General features: G+C 34.7%; 2 pseudogenes; one reads left to right on the top strand and one right to left on the bottom strand.

The window, feature by feature from the left end:
- The window catches only part of LOC137625913 (uncharacterized), a 455,952-nt pseudogene that overhangs the window by 123,060 nt on the left and 314,905 nt on the right, over positions 1 to 17,987 (bottom strand).
- Positions 1 to 17,987, top strand: part of LOC137626007 (uncharacterized) — a 45,296-nt pseudogene that overhangs the window by 16,110 nt on the left and 11,199 nt on the right.

The following is a 17,987-nucleotide window of genomic DNA, read 5'->3' as shown; positions in this document are numbered from 1 at the left end:
ATCATCTTGAGGCCATACCTTATAAAGTTTTTCAGTAATGAATGCTGCGTGTGTGTTGGTGTGTGTATATATAAATTTCATATGTATATATATATATATATATATATATATATATATATATATATATATATATATATATATATATATATATATTTATATATATATATATATATATATATATATATATATATATGTGTGTGTGTGTATATATATATATATATATATATATATATATATATATATATATATATATATATATATATATATATATATGTATGTATATATATAATATATATATATATATATATATATATATATATATATATATATATATATATATATATATATATATATATATATATATATATATATAGTTATGTATGTATAGCTATAGCTGACAAAGCCATGAATTCAAGGAGTGGCTATGGTGTAAGAATTGCTCACAGAATCATTGATGTAATCTCTATGGGAGCAAAGAAGAAGGAGTATATACCCATCAAAAAAAGAGATGGATGTGTTATAACAACAGAAGATGAAAAAAGGTAACGTTGAATGGAACACTTTAGTGAGGTCATGAATAGGAGATATGGAGGGAGTTGGTTGGCCAGGGCACCAGCCACCGTTGAGATACTACCACTAGAGACTTGTGAGGTCCTTTGACTGGCCAGACAGTAATACATTGGATCCTTCTCTCTGGTTATGGTTAATTTTTCCCTTTGCCTACACATACACCGAATAGTCTGCCCTATTCTTTACATATTCTCCTCTGTCCTCATGCACCTGACAAAACTGAGATTACCAAACAATTCTACTTCTCTCAAGTGGTTAATTACTGCAATGTCATAGTTCAGTAGCCACTTTCCTCTTAGTAAGAGTAGCAGAGACTCTTTAGTTATGGTAAGCAGGTCTTGTAGGAGAAGGACACTCCAAAATCAAACCATTGTTCTCTAGTCTTTGATTGTGCCATAGCCTCTGTACCATGGCCTTCCACTGTCTTGGGTTACAGTTCTCTTGCTTGAGGGTACACTCGGGCACACTTTTATCTTATTTCTCTTCCTCTTGTTTTGTTAATTTTGTTGTTTTTAATATATGAAATATTTATTGTAATGTTGTTACTGTTCTTAAAATATTTTATTTTTCTTTGTTTCCTTTCCTCACTGGGCTATTTTCCCTGTTGGAGCCACTGGGCTTCTAAAATCCTGCTTTTCCAACTAGGGTCGTAGCTTAGCAAGTAGTAATAATAATGATAATATACCTGAAGCTGAGGAAGACCTTGATATACCCATGATTGGATTCAGTGTGTTTGAAGTCGGTGCTATCATTAAAAATCTCAAGAGATGGAAAGCCTTTATATACAAGGAAATGACAGCTGAGATAATGTTGGTAAAAAATGAAGTGACTCCTAGATTACTTACAAGATTATTTTGTAGTATGGGGGATGATGAGGCAAGGCCTGATGAATGGGAGCTAGGAGTGCTGGTGAAAATGGCAAAAGAAATGAGATCTGACTGATTGCAATAATTATAGACATCACACTTATATCAATTTTCTTGAAAATATATAGTATGCTCATTTTAAAGAGACTAGAGAGAAAGATTGCTAAAAACCTTAGAGATGAAATAGCAGGATTTAGAAAAAGTAGAAGTTGTATTGACCAAATTTTAGTTTTGAGACATGTACAGCAATGTTTAGAATATAGAAATTCACTTTTGATGATATTTGTGAACTATGAAAAAGCCTTTCATAGTGTGCACCGGCCTGTTTTATGGAGAGTTCTGCGTTTTTATGGAATTCTTCTCAAATATGTAAATTTAATGATGTTCATGAGCATAGCAAATGCAAAGTTAATGTCCTATCAAACTAATTTCCAGTGAAGGGTGGAGTACTCCAAGGAATGTTTGGTCACCTATGTTGTTTATCCTCCTCAAGGATTTTGTAATGCAAAGAGCTGTTGGGGATGATGGAGAAGGATTGGACTGGATTTGTAACAGGAAATTATCTGACCTAAAGTATGCTGACGATGCTGTCTGTATTAGCAGAAGACCACAGGACTTGCAAAGCTTGCTTATCAGAATGCATGAAATATCACGAGATTGGGTTCAAGATAAATAGAAGAAAGACAGAGATGTTGAGAACGGAGTATGCAATACATACATACATATACCAAGGCACTTCCCCCAATTTTGGGGGGTAGCCGACATCAACAAATGAAACAAAACAAAAAGGGGACCTCTACTCTCTACGTACCTCCCAGCCTGACAAGGGACTCAACCGAGTTCAGCTGGTACTGCTAGGGTGCCACAGCCCACCCTCCCCCATTATCCACCACAGATGAAGCTTCATAATGCTGAATCCCCTGCTGCTGCTACCTCCGTGGTCATCTAACGCACCGGAGGAAGCAGCAGGGCCTACCGGAACTGCGTCACAATCGCTCGCCATTCATTCCTATTTCTAGCACGCTCTCTTGCCTCTCTCACATCTATCCTCCTATCACCCAGAGCTTTCTTCACTCCATCCATCCACCCAAACCTTGGCCTTCCTCTTGTACTTCTCCCATCAACTCTTGCATTCATCACCTTCTTTAGCAGACAGCCATTTACCATTCTCTTAACATGGCCAAACCACCTCAACTCATTCATATCCACTCTAACTGCTAACTCATTTTTTACACCGGTTCTCACCCTCTCCACTTCGTTCCTAACCCTATCTACTCGAGATACACCAGCCACACTCCTTAGACACTTCATCTCAAACACATTCAATTTCTGTCTCTCTGTCACTTTCATTCCCCACAACTCCGATCCATACATCACAGTTGGTACAATCACTTTCTCATATAGAACTCTCTTTACATTCATTCCCAACCCTCTATTTTTTACTACTCCCTTAACTGCCCCCAACACTTTGCAACCTTCTTTCACTCTCTGACGTACATCTGCTTCCACTCCACCATTTGCTGCAACAACAGACCCCAAGTACTTAAAATGATCCACCTCCTCAAGTAACTCTCCATTCAACACGACATTCAACCTTGCACCACCTTCCCTTCTCGTACATCTCATAACCTTACTCTTACCCACATTTACTCTCAACTTCCTTCTCTCACACACCCTTCCAAATTCTGTCACTAATCGGCCAAGCTTCTCTTCTGTGTCTGCAACCAGTACAGTATCATTCGCAAACAACAACTGATTTACCTCCCATTCATGGTCATTCTCGTCTACCAGTTTTAATCCTCGTCCAAGCACTCGAGCATTCACCTCTCTCACCACTCCATCAACATACAAGTTAAACAACCACAGCGACATCACACATCCCTGTCTCAGCCCCACTCTCACCGGAAACCAATCACTCATTGGAAGATGAAATATCATTGGATGGAGGAAGGATTAATGAGGTGGAATCATTTAAATGTTTAGGAACTATGATCTCTAATATAAGATATTTAGAATTCGAGTTTAATAAAAGATTAAAAAAAGCAAATCAGACAATGGCTAGTTTAGGTAAAATTTGGGAATCAAATCGCCTGAAAATACAAATAAAAATCAGGCTATATATCAGTTCAGTGAGACTGGTGTTACTGTATGGACATGAATCGTTGTATAACATTGAAACAATATCCAACAGACTTTGTAGATTTGAGAACAAAGCCCTCAGAAGGATATTGGGAGTTAAATGGCATGACAGAATTAGAAATGAAACTCCTTGAGATATTATTCGAGAGCCATATGTGGATGAGATCATGGTGTGGGGTAGATGGACATGGTTTATGTATGCTCTTCACACTCCCCAGGAGAGATTAGTTCACAAAAGTTTCAAGTGGGATCCACAAGGCACTAAAAGAGTTGGAAGACCCTGGGCCTACATGGCTGAGGACCATAAAGCATGATGTAGGAGATAAGGAATGGAGAAGTATCAATTTTAAAGCTCAAGATAGAGACTACTAGCAAAATCTAACCAAGGCTCTTTGTGTCAATTGATGCGGGAGGAGATGATATACACACACACAAATATATATATATATATATATATATATATATATATATATATATATATATATATATATATATATATATATATATATATATATATATACAGTATATGCATATGTATATGTAACAGTATATATAACATATATATATATATAAGGGTATTTATATATACCCATATATATATATATATATATATATATATATATATATATATATATATTATATATATATATATATATATATATATATATATATATATATATATATATATATATATTATATATATATATGTGTGTGTGTGTATAATATTATAAGAACTTTACACAATGCCAACACTCACCCTAATACAATGAATTCAAAATCACCGTTTTGTCTTATGTATCTTTTTGACTCACGATTTGCTTTGGGGCACAGAGTCACTTAGGAGAGGACACACTATACATTCTGAACACTTTTAAAAACAATACACTGGGTTGCGTGCGAGAGTGAAAGTGGTGAGGAGATGACAATCTTAAGTCTAGTAATCTCTCTCTCTATCTGTGTCTCTAACCTTGGTGTTGCCTTATTGTATATTAATCCTAGCTACTTCCAGAAGATTCCAAAAGATTTGGGAAGCATGGGACTATTTGCCTGAGGGCGTCAGAGTTTTCAACTAGATAAAAATGTCAAGAGGCAAATCAGGGGTTTTCAGGCAAGTCTCAGATGCACACCAACACACCCGCGAGACAACTCTCCCAGCTAGCTCCACCCACCCTTCGTCCCCGAAATAAAGAAAAGATAACATCCAATCACTAGGTCCTTCTCAAATTTTCCAAAGCACATGTACAGAATTATCCAAAGCACATGTTACTGAACATTCTTTCTAAAACATGACACAAAACCCAATAAAATATAAAAGAACAATACCTAAGCCCTTGTTCATATTTTCTATGATCAAATAACACTCTCAAATAGCTTACGTAAGGCCTCGTAACAAAGTTACGTGAAATAAAAAGTTAATTTTTTAAAATAACGTATATTTACATATATTAGCTTGAATAAAGAATATAATGAAATTCACGATGAAAGTCTTACATGATTTGTATAAAATACTTACATCTACATGAGAGGAGCTCCTTTTATGGGCTGGTTATCATCTCTTCAATGCACAAATGAAATATAAATAAAATCATGAATAAACTATTGTATTTACTCTACACTAGATCAGCTTTGTAAGATATATATATATATATATATATATATATATATATATATATATATATATATATATATATATATATATATATATAAGCCCTTGTTCATATTTTCTATGATCAAATAACACTCTCAAATATTTTACGTAAGACCTCGTAACAAAGTTACGCGAAATAAAAAGTTAATTTTTTAAAATAACGTATATTTACATATACTAGCTTGAATAAAGAATACAATGAAATTCACAATGAAAGTCTTACATGATTTGTATAAAATACTTACATCTACATGAGAGGAGCTCCTTTTATGGCCTGGTTTTCATCTCTTCAATGCACAAATGAAATATAAATAAAATCATGAATAAACTATTGTATTTACTCTACACTAGATCAGCTTTGTAAGAATATATATATATATATATATATATATATATATATATATATATATATATATATATATATATATATATATATACATATACATATATGAAAATAAAACTACAATAAAATAATTTGTGTGAGAGAAAGCAAGTAATATATTATGTCCTTTAATTTTGGCAGACCTGGAAGCATCCTTTGTACCTTCAGAATAGCTTGGAAATTTTTAGGAGATCTAAAGGGAGACAGGACAGCACCTTTGAGTACCAAGACTCTGCAACAGATACTTGAAACCACATTTTCCAATAGAGAAGAGCCAAATTTCAAAGAGTATGAAATTGATATAGACTCTATAAAGGTTTATGGTAAGTATGTTTTTCAATCTTGATGTAACATAGATCTTTTGAACACTTTTTATGGAATATGAATGCTATACTATGTTTTTATTTTATTTACTCTCTTTTATGGTTAATAGCTGTTTGATATATTGTTATCATTACTGATCTTATATTTATCCTTTTAACAGAATTGGTAGATAAATGTAAAACCAAAGAAATGCAATGCTCAAATAGTTGTGTTTTCCGAGAAACCACTTTGAGGTTTGAATGCACCTGTCCTGACCAGAGGATTTTGGATCAAGACATGACGACATGTTACAATCCAACTGGTAAGTTTGTCTGTTTTTCCAGTGCATTCATTTGGCTCTTGCACCTTCATAGTTGTTCATCATAATTATAACATGTGGTGCCATAAAAACATGAAAGTGTAAAACTATTGTCCTCTTTATTTTGCATGCAAAAAATTGCATTCAGTACTTTGTATACCTTTCACTGAAGATAAGAAGACACCAATGAGCAGTTATCAGCTAATGCTAGATAAGTTTTTAATATATGCAATACTGTACATTGTACTTCTTAGCTAATTTGCAAGAATTTTATGGTAGGAGATGAAATAGTTCTGTTACAGAGTTGAAAATTGGTTTTAACAGAAATAATTTTTATGATGAAGAAAATATACTTATGCATCACACTTTCAATTTTCACTTACATTTGTTAGTAGGCTAGTAACTATAATGAAGAAATGTCTTTCACAAACAGTAATGGTTTGAAAGGACTAATTTCAACATTAAGTGCTTCAGCATTTGTATTTTGTATACCCTTATTTGTATGAATACAGTTGTAAGTGGAACTGCTTACACTGTAATTAACTTTAATATAGTCTACTCATTGCTGTTTTGGTAAAATCTTGTAAATTCACTATATTTACTATAGGTTAAAGGAGGACAGAAGTCCCATGTTTATTGATGTGCAACCTTATCATTGACATTTTTAACCCTTTGAGCACCAGTCAATTGATTTGGTACTCAATCCCCAGGTTTTTTATTTTCTTTTTTGGACATTTTACTTGACTCATCTTAACACAAAAACTATATAAGATAGGAAATCACAATATTCATTATCACATAGCTGAACAAATTTCCTTTCCATTGATTTATAATATTACATAGTTGGTAAAATTTTCCTACATGTAAATAAGTGAAAAATAAAAAAAAAAATTAATTACCGGACGTAGATCAAGTCACATGTCACTAAGGCAGTAGAAATGGCAGACATAAATAACGTCTAAAGGCGCTCAAAGGGGTAACTGACCAAATTTTTTTTATTCTTTTTTTTATCTCCTTTAACATCTGTAGAGCTTCTGGTTTTATAGCTGTCACCAAGTATGCATGTGTCCTGATTATGGCCTGGGTTTATCCTAGCAGTGTACAATACAGTAATTGAATTTTTAGATACAGCATATTAGCCCTCAGTGTTTTTTAGTGTAATGAAGATTTGTATAAAGAAAGAAAGCATAGAAAAATTTATATTTTCAAATAACATCGTTGAATTATTCTGATGAGTTCCTCAAAAAATAGTAATGTAATCAATGGTTATGTTAATTGAAAAATAATTTCCGCTTCAGCAGATTGTTTTGGAATAGTTAACTATTCTCTACTGGGGTTTTTATTCATTGTAAATGTGAATGGTGCATCATATTAATCTAATTAGTGCTTACTTTGCCGTATTTATCTAGGAAATAGGCTATCCTTATGCCTACTGAAAATCTGATAATCACTCCTTTTATGCATGCAGTCTTTTGGGGGAATCTTTTTGCATGTTAGATTTTTACCACTTGAAAATAATATTGTATGTTTATTACTAATGATCTCCTACAATAACAATAATTTTGATTTACACATATTTATACTATATTTCAAAATTCCACAGATTTGACATCAAACATTTCATCAACTAATCAGTAAACTGAAGCATCAAGTTCAGTGCAAACAGTAACAAACTCTTCTCCCTCTAGTACTTTACATTTGAATATCTCTAATTCCTCACCAGAACCTAATTTCTTTGCTTCCACATCACAAACAGAAGAGACTTCTGATCCTAGCACTTTCCTAATTAAAACTAACTTTCCAGTTACAACAAATTTCACTGCTAGTCTGGGATTTCCCAACAGTACACGCCCTATCTTATTCACAGATATTACTGAAGATACAGACAACTCCTTAAGTGATAAATATTCAACTATAGAAATTAATACATCTAGTGGAACAAAGTGGGTAACAGAAACAGATCTCACAACTGAGACTGAGTTGAGTACTGGAATTGGTCTTATATCAGAAATTTATTCTACCACCGATTTAGAGGCAAGTTCAACATATAATCTATTTTCAACAACAGAAACTGATATTACTACTGAAATGGAGATTTCAAGTTGGGCAAGTTATGTGACCGAATTAAGCGATACCACTGATTTAGAAGTAATTGGAACAACAAACAAATTACATTTAACCACAGAAAGTGATGTTTCAACTAAGAGAGATGCATCAAATTTTACAGATTTTACCTCTGAAACAGATGTGTGGAGGAAAACAAGTTATACTTTCAAAATGAATTCTACTGCAGATGTGGAAATAACCACACCAACATACAAATTAGATTCAACCACAAAAACTGATGTTATTGTTGAAACACAAACATCAAGTTTTACAGAGTTTATCTCTGAAATAGATACTTTGAATGCTAAAGACACTTCCAAAAGAGATTCTGCTAATGAAACAATTTATGAAGTGGGTTCAAATTCTAAAAGTGATGTTACTACTGAAGCTGATATTTCAGTATCAACAAATTTTATATTTGAAACAGATACTTCAAGTTGGGCAAGTTCAGCCTCCAGAATGGATTCTACCAATGATTTAAATATAACTGCAACAAAAATAAATTAATTTTCAGAAAGAAATTTTATTAGTGAAACCACAACTTAAAATTTTACAGAGTTACCTCTGAAGTACCTGAAGATGTTTCAAGATGGATGAAATTTTTCACTGAAGTAGACTCTAAAAGTGGAGTGATTGTAACAACACGCAAACAAGGCTTAAAGTTAGAAACTGAATATACTACTAATCCATATGATGAAAAAGGCTCAACACTTTTGACAAACTTACCTACTGAAACAGGATTTACTGAAAAAATAGAATCTAACAGAAATTGATTTACCCTCAGGAATAGATTTTAATACTGATTTTACTTTCTCTGTCAATATTGAAGTTACAACATATGTAGACTTTGAATCCACCACTGGTTTGAGCTCACCAACAAAAATCACTGGATATCCAAAAATAGTTTCTCTGTTACTACGGAGTCTTCTTTAAGTATTAACAGTGAATCTGAAGCCAGTCACCCATTTGACAGAGACTTAACAACAGGAGCAGGCTTCCTTCATGGAATGACTGATATTGATAAAAGAAATTTGATGTCAGAAATTTATTTGTTTACTGATCAAATGCAAAATGAAAACTTTCAAACTGATTTCAATACTGAACAAAGTTTAGGTAGTCACACATATAATTCACTTCTGAATTTAGCAGTCCCATGGAGACTACTATCTTCAATAAGGATATGGGGAAGAGAGAAAATTCGAGTACAGAGATTGACTTTACTATGTTTCCTAGTTCAGAAAGAAATTTTCCTCCAACAACTTTTTTCTGATCAGGAAGAAATTTCTCTGGTAACAGATAGTACACGCGAACAAGATTATGCTCCTTGGTCAGATTCTTCAGATTTTACGAATATCACTTTAGAATCAGTAACTGAATTTTACTTTACCGGTGTAACTGGGATCATGAATGTCACAAATTCATCATCAGATAGTGCTCACACAAATGGGATGGATGTAAACAGAAAAGAGACTCCCTCTGGCCATGACCTTGTTCCTGAAACAGGCTTCATTCCTAAGACACTTTTCATTACAGATACAACACTCTTTAATAGAAGTGAAATTCCACCTGATGGAAACCTAGTTCCTGAAACTGGTTTCAACTCTAAAATAATGTATATTGAAGACACAAATTTTTCAAATGAGGCTAATATCACTGGATGCTAACAGGAAATACTGTACATTAACTGATGAAGTCAGGGTTAACAAATATCTTATAAAACTGCCTTTGAATCAGATTTGTTCCGGCGTGGCTACAAACCCTCCGCTATTTATAGGGGTATACTTTTGGCGTAGCTGAAAGACGAGCCATGATCATTTTAGTGAGGGATAACCACCCCATCCGCTCGCTAGTGGGTGGGGGGTGGGGTAGACTGGCTACCCCGCTCACTCACACCTCTCGGCTGAGTAACCACTTTATTTTTTGGCTCGGTAGAGGACGAACATGCTGCCGTTCTCTCTCGCAAAGTCTTGCCTTGATTGTTTTTGTAATTTTTTTTTCTCTTGTGTGTTTTCATTTATCTTATACATGTATATGTGTGTGTATATATATATATATATATATATATATATATATATATATATATATATATATATATATATATATATATATATATATATATATATATATATATAAATGGAAATATACGTTTATGTTGTTAGATACTTTTAACTTTAATTACTGTTGACAACGTATCTAACGGCCTCCGCCGTAAGGGAGTTGTCATTGTGTTGATACCACTCCCCTACCTTGCTGCCCTACCCTGCGCTGATGGTCGGCAGGTTCTCAACACTCCCGTGTGTTTGTTTCATTACTGGGTGAAAGTGTATATCAGTTCAGGGGAAGTTTATGGAAATACTGTAATGATAATTGCTGCAAAAGATTCACCCTCCCTCCCCCCCCCCCTTGCAGTATAAGAATTATTTTTCATGGTACCAGGCTTTGTTGGTATTCAGGCTAATTGAACATTTCTTCTGTTGCTCATCTAATTTTGATATATTCTTCACAAAACCTTTCAAGTTACCTTTATTCTTGATTATCTCTACATGAGATAGTAATGTCCTATATTGTTAGTTTTACAGTTATTTTATTTTTTATAAAAAAAAAATCTCAATTTTGCTTTATTAAATTTTGTACTTATACTTCTTTAAGAAAGAGTTCACTATTTCCAGTTATCTCAAAGAGGGCAACCAATTTAAAACTTCCAACTATCATCCTAATGCTCAAACTTTGCTTTTAGCTCTTACTTTACTTAATATAAATTTCCTCCTATTTTAAATTCTCTATAAGGTAAACTTCTTGCACGTAATATCCTGCTGGTTTTTAGTTATCGTTGTTTAACTTTTTACAAGTTTCCATCATTTATTTCCACTGAATTAAGGCTTTTTAAAGAAAATATTGTAAAGCTTACATTCCTCTTTTGAACAGTTTCATGTGTACAGGTTTTAATGAATATTTGTTAAGTTGGTACTATTTTGCTAATGTTTTCCTTATATCATTGATAAGTTTTATTTTTGCTCATGTTAATCATGGCCTTATGTAATGATCTTTTATTTTTTCTATTTAAAACAGACGATGAAAAGAATAAAGTAAAATTCAAGGGAACTTTCTTTGATGTCTCTCGATCTGATAGTATACTTATTCAGATCAAAACAGAAGTCTTACCGAACAAAGATAAGGAAGCTAGCACTGATGATTCTGAAAAAGTGGTAAATGCTACTTCATCTGCCATAACTGCTCATTCTAAAGAGGAAGTTGGTAACACTACTGTTGTATCAGAAAATGGCAGGGTTAATGGAGCATTGATCAATGCAACTACTGGTGATAATCCTGGGCAAAATACTGGTGAGTATTAATTCTATTTTGCTGAGAGAGAGAGAGAGAGAGAGAGAGAGAGAGAGAGAGAGAGAGAGAGAGAGAGAGAGAGAGAGAGAGAGAGAGAGAGTGTGTGTGTGTGTGTCCGCGTCGCACGCCACCGAACGAGGGGTAGTTAGTGTAATGATTGTTTGTAGTGGGAAAGACTGTTGGTATAATTGAGGTTGTTTGTTTACGTTTTTAGTTAGGTTAGGCCGTGACGAATGTCTTGGGCGAATTCATTTTCTATTTGACTGTAGCCCGAGTCAGTTGTGTCCTGAATGCTGGATTATTATTTGTTCATCTACCAGCCGGCTTGGAAGTGATTTTTGTATTAGCGTAAGTACAGTGTTTCTATTTATCTTTGTTAGGTGCGATTTTGAATGATAGGAAGTTTATTATTTATCTTTGATTTTAGTGCAATAGTTTAGTTATCTAGGAGTGTTCGTAAGCGTTTTTCTTTTTTATTGCTGGCTGTAATTCCTCCTTTAGACTCCTTTGGAATTTTTTGGATTGGAAGGTGTTACTTGCCAGCCGTGTATACTGTATATGAATAGCTTGATAATGACAACCGAGACTGTACAATGAATGTAAGAATACACTGCGGATGTTTAGAATTTTGAGCATTTATGACCTGGCTGTAAAATAATTTTTTCCTGATGACGAGGATAATGAGGACCACCGTTTAAGTGATTGCACAGTCGAATTGGCTGTGCGATATTGTTTGTCACAAAGTTGCGGCAGTGGGATTTAGGCTAAGGACTGGACTGTTGCTAGTGTGTGGATGATAGGTGGCCACACACAAACGTATATTAAGCATTCAAAGAGTTTTCTCTCGTGGTTTGGTACTAAGTTTTGATAATTTTTTGCTAGGTTATGGAATATGATTGGTGTTACAGTGTTGAGTGACTTATTTTAGTCTTTAAGTGTGTTTTTTGGTAGTGTGTGGACTGTCAGTGTTGGGTATTGTAAAAGGATAGTTACTCTGATTATATTGGCGAGTTCTCGGTACCCACAAGCACCGATATTTAAAAAGTCTGTTGTTTTTGTCCTAGTGTTCAGTTCATGATCAATAAGTGTGATTTTATTGGGTTGTGTTTAATTTTTAAGAAATAAAGCTTTAAGGTTATGTTTTGTTTTACTGTCCCCTCTGTTCATTAGTCCAGTCGAAGTAAAAGTAAGGGGAAAGTTTGTGTTGTGGGACAATTTGTCTCTTTAAGAAAGAGTTCACTATTTCAAGTTATCTCAAAGAGGGTAACCAATTTAAAACTTCCAACTATCATCCTAATGCTCAAACTTTGTTTTAGCTCTTACTTTATTTAATATAAATTTCCTCCTATTTTAAATTCTCTATAAGGTAAACTTCTTGCACGTAATATCCTGCTGGTTTTTAGTTATCGTTGTTTAACTTTTTACAAGTTTTCATCATTTATTTCCACTGAATTAAGGCTTTTTAAAGAAAATATTGTAAAGCTTTCATTCCTCTTTTGAACAGTTTTATGTGTACAGTTTTTAAAGTTGGTACTATTTTGCTAATATTTTCCTTATATCATTGATAAGTTTTATTTTTGCTCATGTTAATCATGGCCTAATGTAAGGATCTTTTGTTTTTTCTATTTAAAACAGACGATGAAAAGAATAAAGTGGTATTCAAGGGAACTTTAGCTGATGTCTCTCGATCTGATGGTATACTTATTCTGATCAAAGATGAAGTCTCACCGAACAAAGATAAGGAAGCTAGCACTGATGATTCTGAAAAAGTGGAAAATGCTACTTCATCTGCCATAACTGCTCATTCTAAAGAGGAAGTTGGTAACACTACTGTTGTATCAGAAAATGGCAGGGTTAATGGAACTTTGATCAATGCAACTACTGGTGATAATCCTGGGCAAAATACTGGTGAGGATTAATTCTATTTTGCTGAGAGAGAGAATGAGAGTGTGTGTGTGTCCACGTCGTGCGCCACCGAACGAGGGGTAGTTAGTGTAATGATTGTTTGTAGTGGGAAAGACTGTTGGTATAATTGAGGTTGTTTGTTTACATTTTTATCTAGGATAGGGCGGTGATGAATGTCTTGAGCCCATTCATTTTCTATTTGACTCTAGCCCGAGTCAGTTGTGTCCTGAATGCTGGATTATTATTTGTTCATCTACCAGCCGGCTTGGAAGTGATTTTTGTATTAGCGTAAGTACAGTGCCTCTATTTATCTTTGTTAGGCGCGATTATGAATGATAGAAAGTTTATTATTTATCTTTGATTGTAGTGCGATAGTTTAGTTAGCTAGGCGTGTTAGTAAGCGTTTTTCTTTTTTATTGCTGGCTATAATTCCTCCTTTAGACTACTTTGGAGTTTTTTGGACTGGAAGGTATTGCTTGATAATGACAACCCAGAAAAATTTCAGCCTTTTCTTTTACATTCCAGGCCAAGGGTTCTACATTTATATCCTTAGTAGATGTAGAACTAATCCCAAATTATATATGAAAATATATGTATATATACATATATTTGTGAAAGGAGCAAAATTATGTACATTTAATAAACCCAATTTTATACAGTTATGTTCCTGAAAGGTTTTTCAAATGTCACTGATCATACCTCGAGTCCTTTGTATGCTTTGCAAAGCAGCTTTCCTCTTGGGCCTCTCTTTTTTCTGAGGCTTATCTTCCCCCAGGTTTGCCGTGGGATCGGTAGTATTATCAGAAATATGATCTTTCAATGTTTTAATATTTGATTGCGACATTTCCTTGCGCGTTAATATATAGATTAAAGAGGTGACATGGCGTCGAACCATCTCCCTGTTTTTACCTTTAAGCAGAACAGCATCAGTTACTTCATCAATTATGTTAGTTTTAATGTCTTTAACAACTGCCAATGGGAAATTGGTAGGTTTGCAATTCTCCTCTTTTATCAGTGCAATGTCCCCTACCTGTAATTTTTTGTGGGTAACCGGCTTATATCTACTTTTATCATTGACAGCCTGAGTCATCAAATTATTCAAAAATTCTGCATTGTAGGTTTCTATCAAATGTGTGCGCACTTTTTTCAGTTTTTCATAACTTGTTCTTATGGTATCAATAGGGTCAGTGTTTAAAGACCAATCAGGATCATTGCTAGTGTGAAGCGGCTGCATGGCTTTAATAAGATTCAAAGATATTAAGTCCAAGCCATGTATTAACTTCTCTGGGGTAATAGGGTCTGGAATTACGTCATCACTGGTATCTCTTAGACCTTCCGAGAAAGCAATAGGCCTTCGATTAACCAGGTGAATAGTTTGTGAAACCACAAACTCAAAATCTCTGTATTGAAGAACATTTTTCTTGATTGAGCAATGAAGCAACTGCGGACCATCTTCACACACACTTCTACTAATCCCCAAAGAGGATGATGGCCTTTAAAATATTGCTCAAATTTTAATGGACGTACTCCTTGTTCTTCAAAAAAATTCTGGGTTACTGGATCATTCAGAAAGTCAGTAATTATGTTAGCTCCTGCAACTAAGGATGAACCAAGATCAGATAAACATAATTCAGGCACTCCATATTCAAATGAATGAAGCTGTAAAGCTCTAATGAACTCACCTGATGTCATGTCAAGACAAACTTTTAAATTAATAGGTCTCGTCACAAGGCAAGTTTTGTAAAGAATCCAGACCTTCACCTTTTTGCTATTGTAAAGTACAACGTAAGGGCCTATTTGATCTATGAATATTGTACGAAAGGGAACACTAGGTGGTTCTTGTCTGAATAACCGGTAGGGAGATTGATTTAGTTTAATAGCTCTCTGCTTCAGTTTTCTACAAAGTATGCATTCTTGCAGGATGCGTTTCACAACAGAAAAACAGTGTGGAATCCAAAATTGTCTTCTTAATTCAGACAAAACCTTGTAACAGCCTGAGTGATACATTTTCTCATGCAAATCTAAAACAATTAATTTTGTGATGTAGCTATTCCTAGGAAGCAAAACAGGAAATCTGTAATTCTTATCACTTTTCCATCTTGAGAATTTGCTTTTCACTCTTAGAATTTCCTCATTATCAGGATATACATTGAGTTGATTAACAATGTTTGGGATATCTTTAACCAACTTGGAATCGCTGTCAAAATACCTGAATATCTCGGGAAAATAAATGTGCTGTACTATTCTAATTATGTAATTCATTGCCCTGGCATACAAGTTTTTGTCAAGAACTCTCAGGTTTCCATACCTCTCAGGATACCTGGAGTAAAGTTTGCGTTTTAGGCTCCCAATAAACTTAAACACGTACCTATGAACAGATACAAGCCTAGACAAACTGGAAAACTTGTTCACAGTCACCAAGTGCTCCGGTTCTCCCTTACTGGCTGCACCAGTAGTAATTTGGCCGGATTTGAAAGACCCAGAACACACGCCTGTTGAAGCTAAATGTTCTGCACATTCCTCTTCGGTGGAGCCGAAATTTAAGGTATCTGTGCAACACTTATCAAGTATCTCTTGAGTAGCTCTTTCCAAGGAAGCATAGTTGATACTCCCCGCATCGTTCACTATTGTTATCCTGCCTTCACTTTCTGTCAGATCATCACAATCTAGGAGAGGATCTAAAGAATTATGACTTGAAAGGGAGGGATTCTCACATGTATACAAAGGCATTTCAGCTTTTCCCTTTTCTTCCCCAAAACAAGGAGGGAGGTGCTTCAAATTGCTCCTAATTTGATCTGTGCTACCCACTAGCATTACACCTGCGGCAGTCCAGGAATAAACCGACGGTGCATCATTCTCATTACCCCCAAATGAAACTGTTGTTTCAGGAAGAAAATAAGCAAAATTTGACCCAAGAATAAAATCTATGTTATTAATTTCATCTTTTCCTTCCTTCAAGAAGTCATCAGCCAAGGAATATCCCTTGTTCATAAATTCCCGAACAACTTCCTGCAAACCAGGCAATTTCAATGAAGTGTGAATAGATGGCACACCCGTTGCTTCAATCTCGTAAATATGATCTCCAATCGTCAAAGGCACTTTGTAAGACTTAGTATGATAAACTTTGGAGGAGTTAAAACCATTGATTTTGATTCTGAGATCAGAATTTATGACAGGTGTCAAGGTTCAAGTTAAATCCACAAAATTAACAATAGGTTCTATGGAAAAAACAATTAAACAATTACATTTAATTAACAAAACTTCACATATCAAAATATTACCAATTAATTAACATAACCAACATAACAAAAAAACTAAATATTCTGCCCAATGCCAAATCCTAAATATCAAATGGTATAATAACCGTACTCACAATATACAGAGAAGTTCTTTACAAGTGTTTACGAGGCAGGAGCCGGGGCGAGACACACAAGTGGCAAATAGGTCAGAGCAAAGGTAAACGTGAGGTGGGGACGGGGAGAGAGGTGGGAGTAAAGAGAAAGAGACAGGAGGGGGAATCAGAAGGTAGGTTTCACAAGGATACTGGAGAGCTACATTTTAACTTGATTTCAGAATTTCGTACTTTACGAAAGAAGGTTACCATTAGTTATTTATTTAGGTATATACAATATGTACACAGATCCGTTTAATTAATGAAGAAGGCCGGATCTTTACATCTCCTCCGCGCTGAAGAGATTGTAACCTATGAAGGTACGATATTCCCTGGTACGGGTGTTCTTGACAGTGCATCAGCTATACGATTGTCTTGACCACGAATGTGCTGAACACTGATATTGAAGTTTTGTAAGTAGAGAGACCATCTTAAAATTTTCTGGCTCATATTTCGAGCTCTGTTCAAGAAGACGAGGGGGTTGTGGTCGGTGTACACAGTAATGGGGTTCTTTGTGGAAACGTAGACTTCATATTTCTGCAAGGCTTGTACTATAGCTCGGAGCTCTTTCTCCACAGTAGATAGCGACCTTTGGTGCTTCTTCAACCTGCATGAATAGTAAGACACAGGGTGAAGCAAGTTAGTTTCAGGCTTCTCTTGTAGGAGGACAGCACCAACCCCGTATTCACATACATCTACCTGGAGAACAAAAGGTTTTGAAGGATCAGGAGTTGCTAATACTGGTATACAGCAAAGTAGGCTTTTGATCTGTTTGAAGGAGTCCTGACAAGATTAATCCCATACGAATTTATTCTTAGTACTGGTCAAGTTTATCAACGGATGAGCTACATTACTGAAATTCTTGCAAAATCTGCGGTAATATGAGGTCATTCCAATAAATCTCATTACTTCTTTTCTATTTGTAGGTATGGGATAATTTAATAGAGCTTCTATGTTAGTGGTTTTAGGCAAGATTTCCCCACTTCTAATAACATGTCCCAAGTACTTTACACGAG

Source organism: Palaemon carinicauda, chromosome 33, assembly GCF_036898095.1.
Source record: "Palaemon carinicauda isolate YSFRI2023 chromosome 33, ASM3689809v2, whole genome shotgun sequence".
Lineage (NCBI taxonomy): Eukaryota > Metazoa > Arthropoda > Malacostraca > Decapoda > Palaemonidae > Palaemon > Palaemon carinicauda.
Note: the sequence above shows the minus strand (reverse complement) of the source record. Positions and strands in the feature narration are given on the sequence as shown.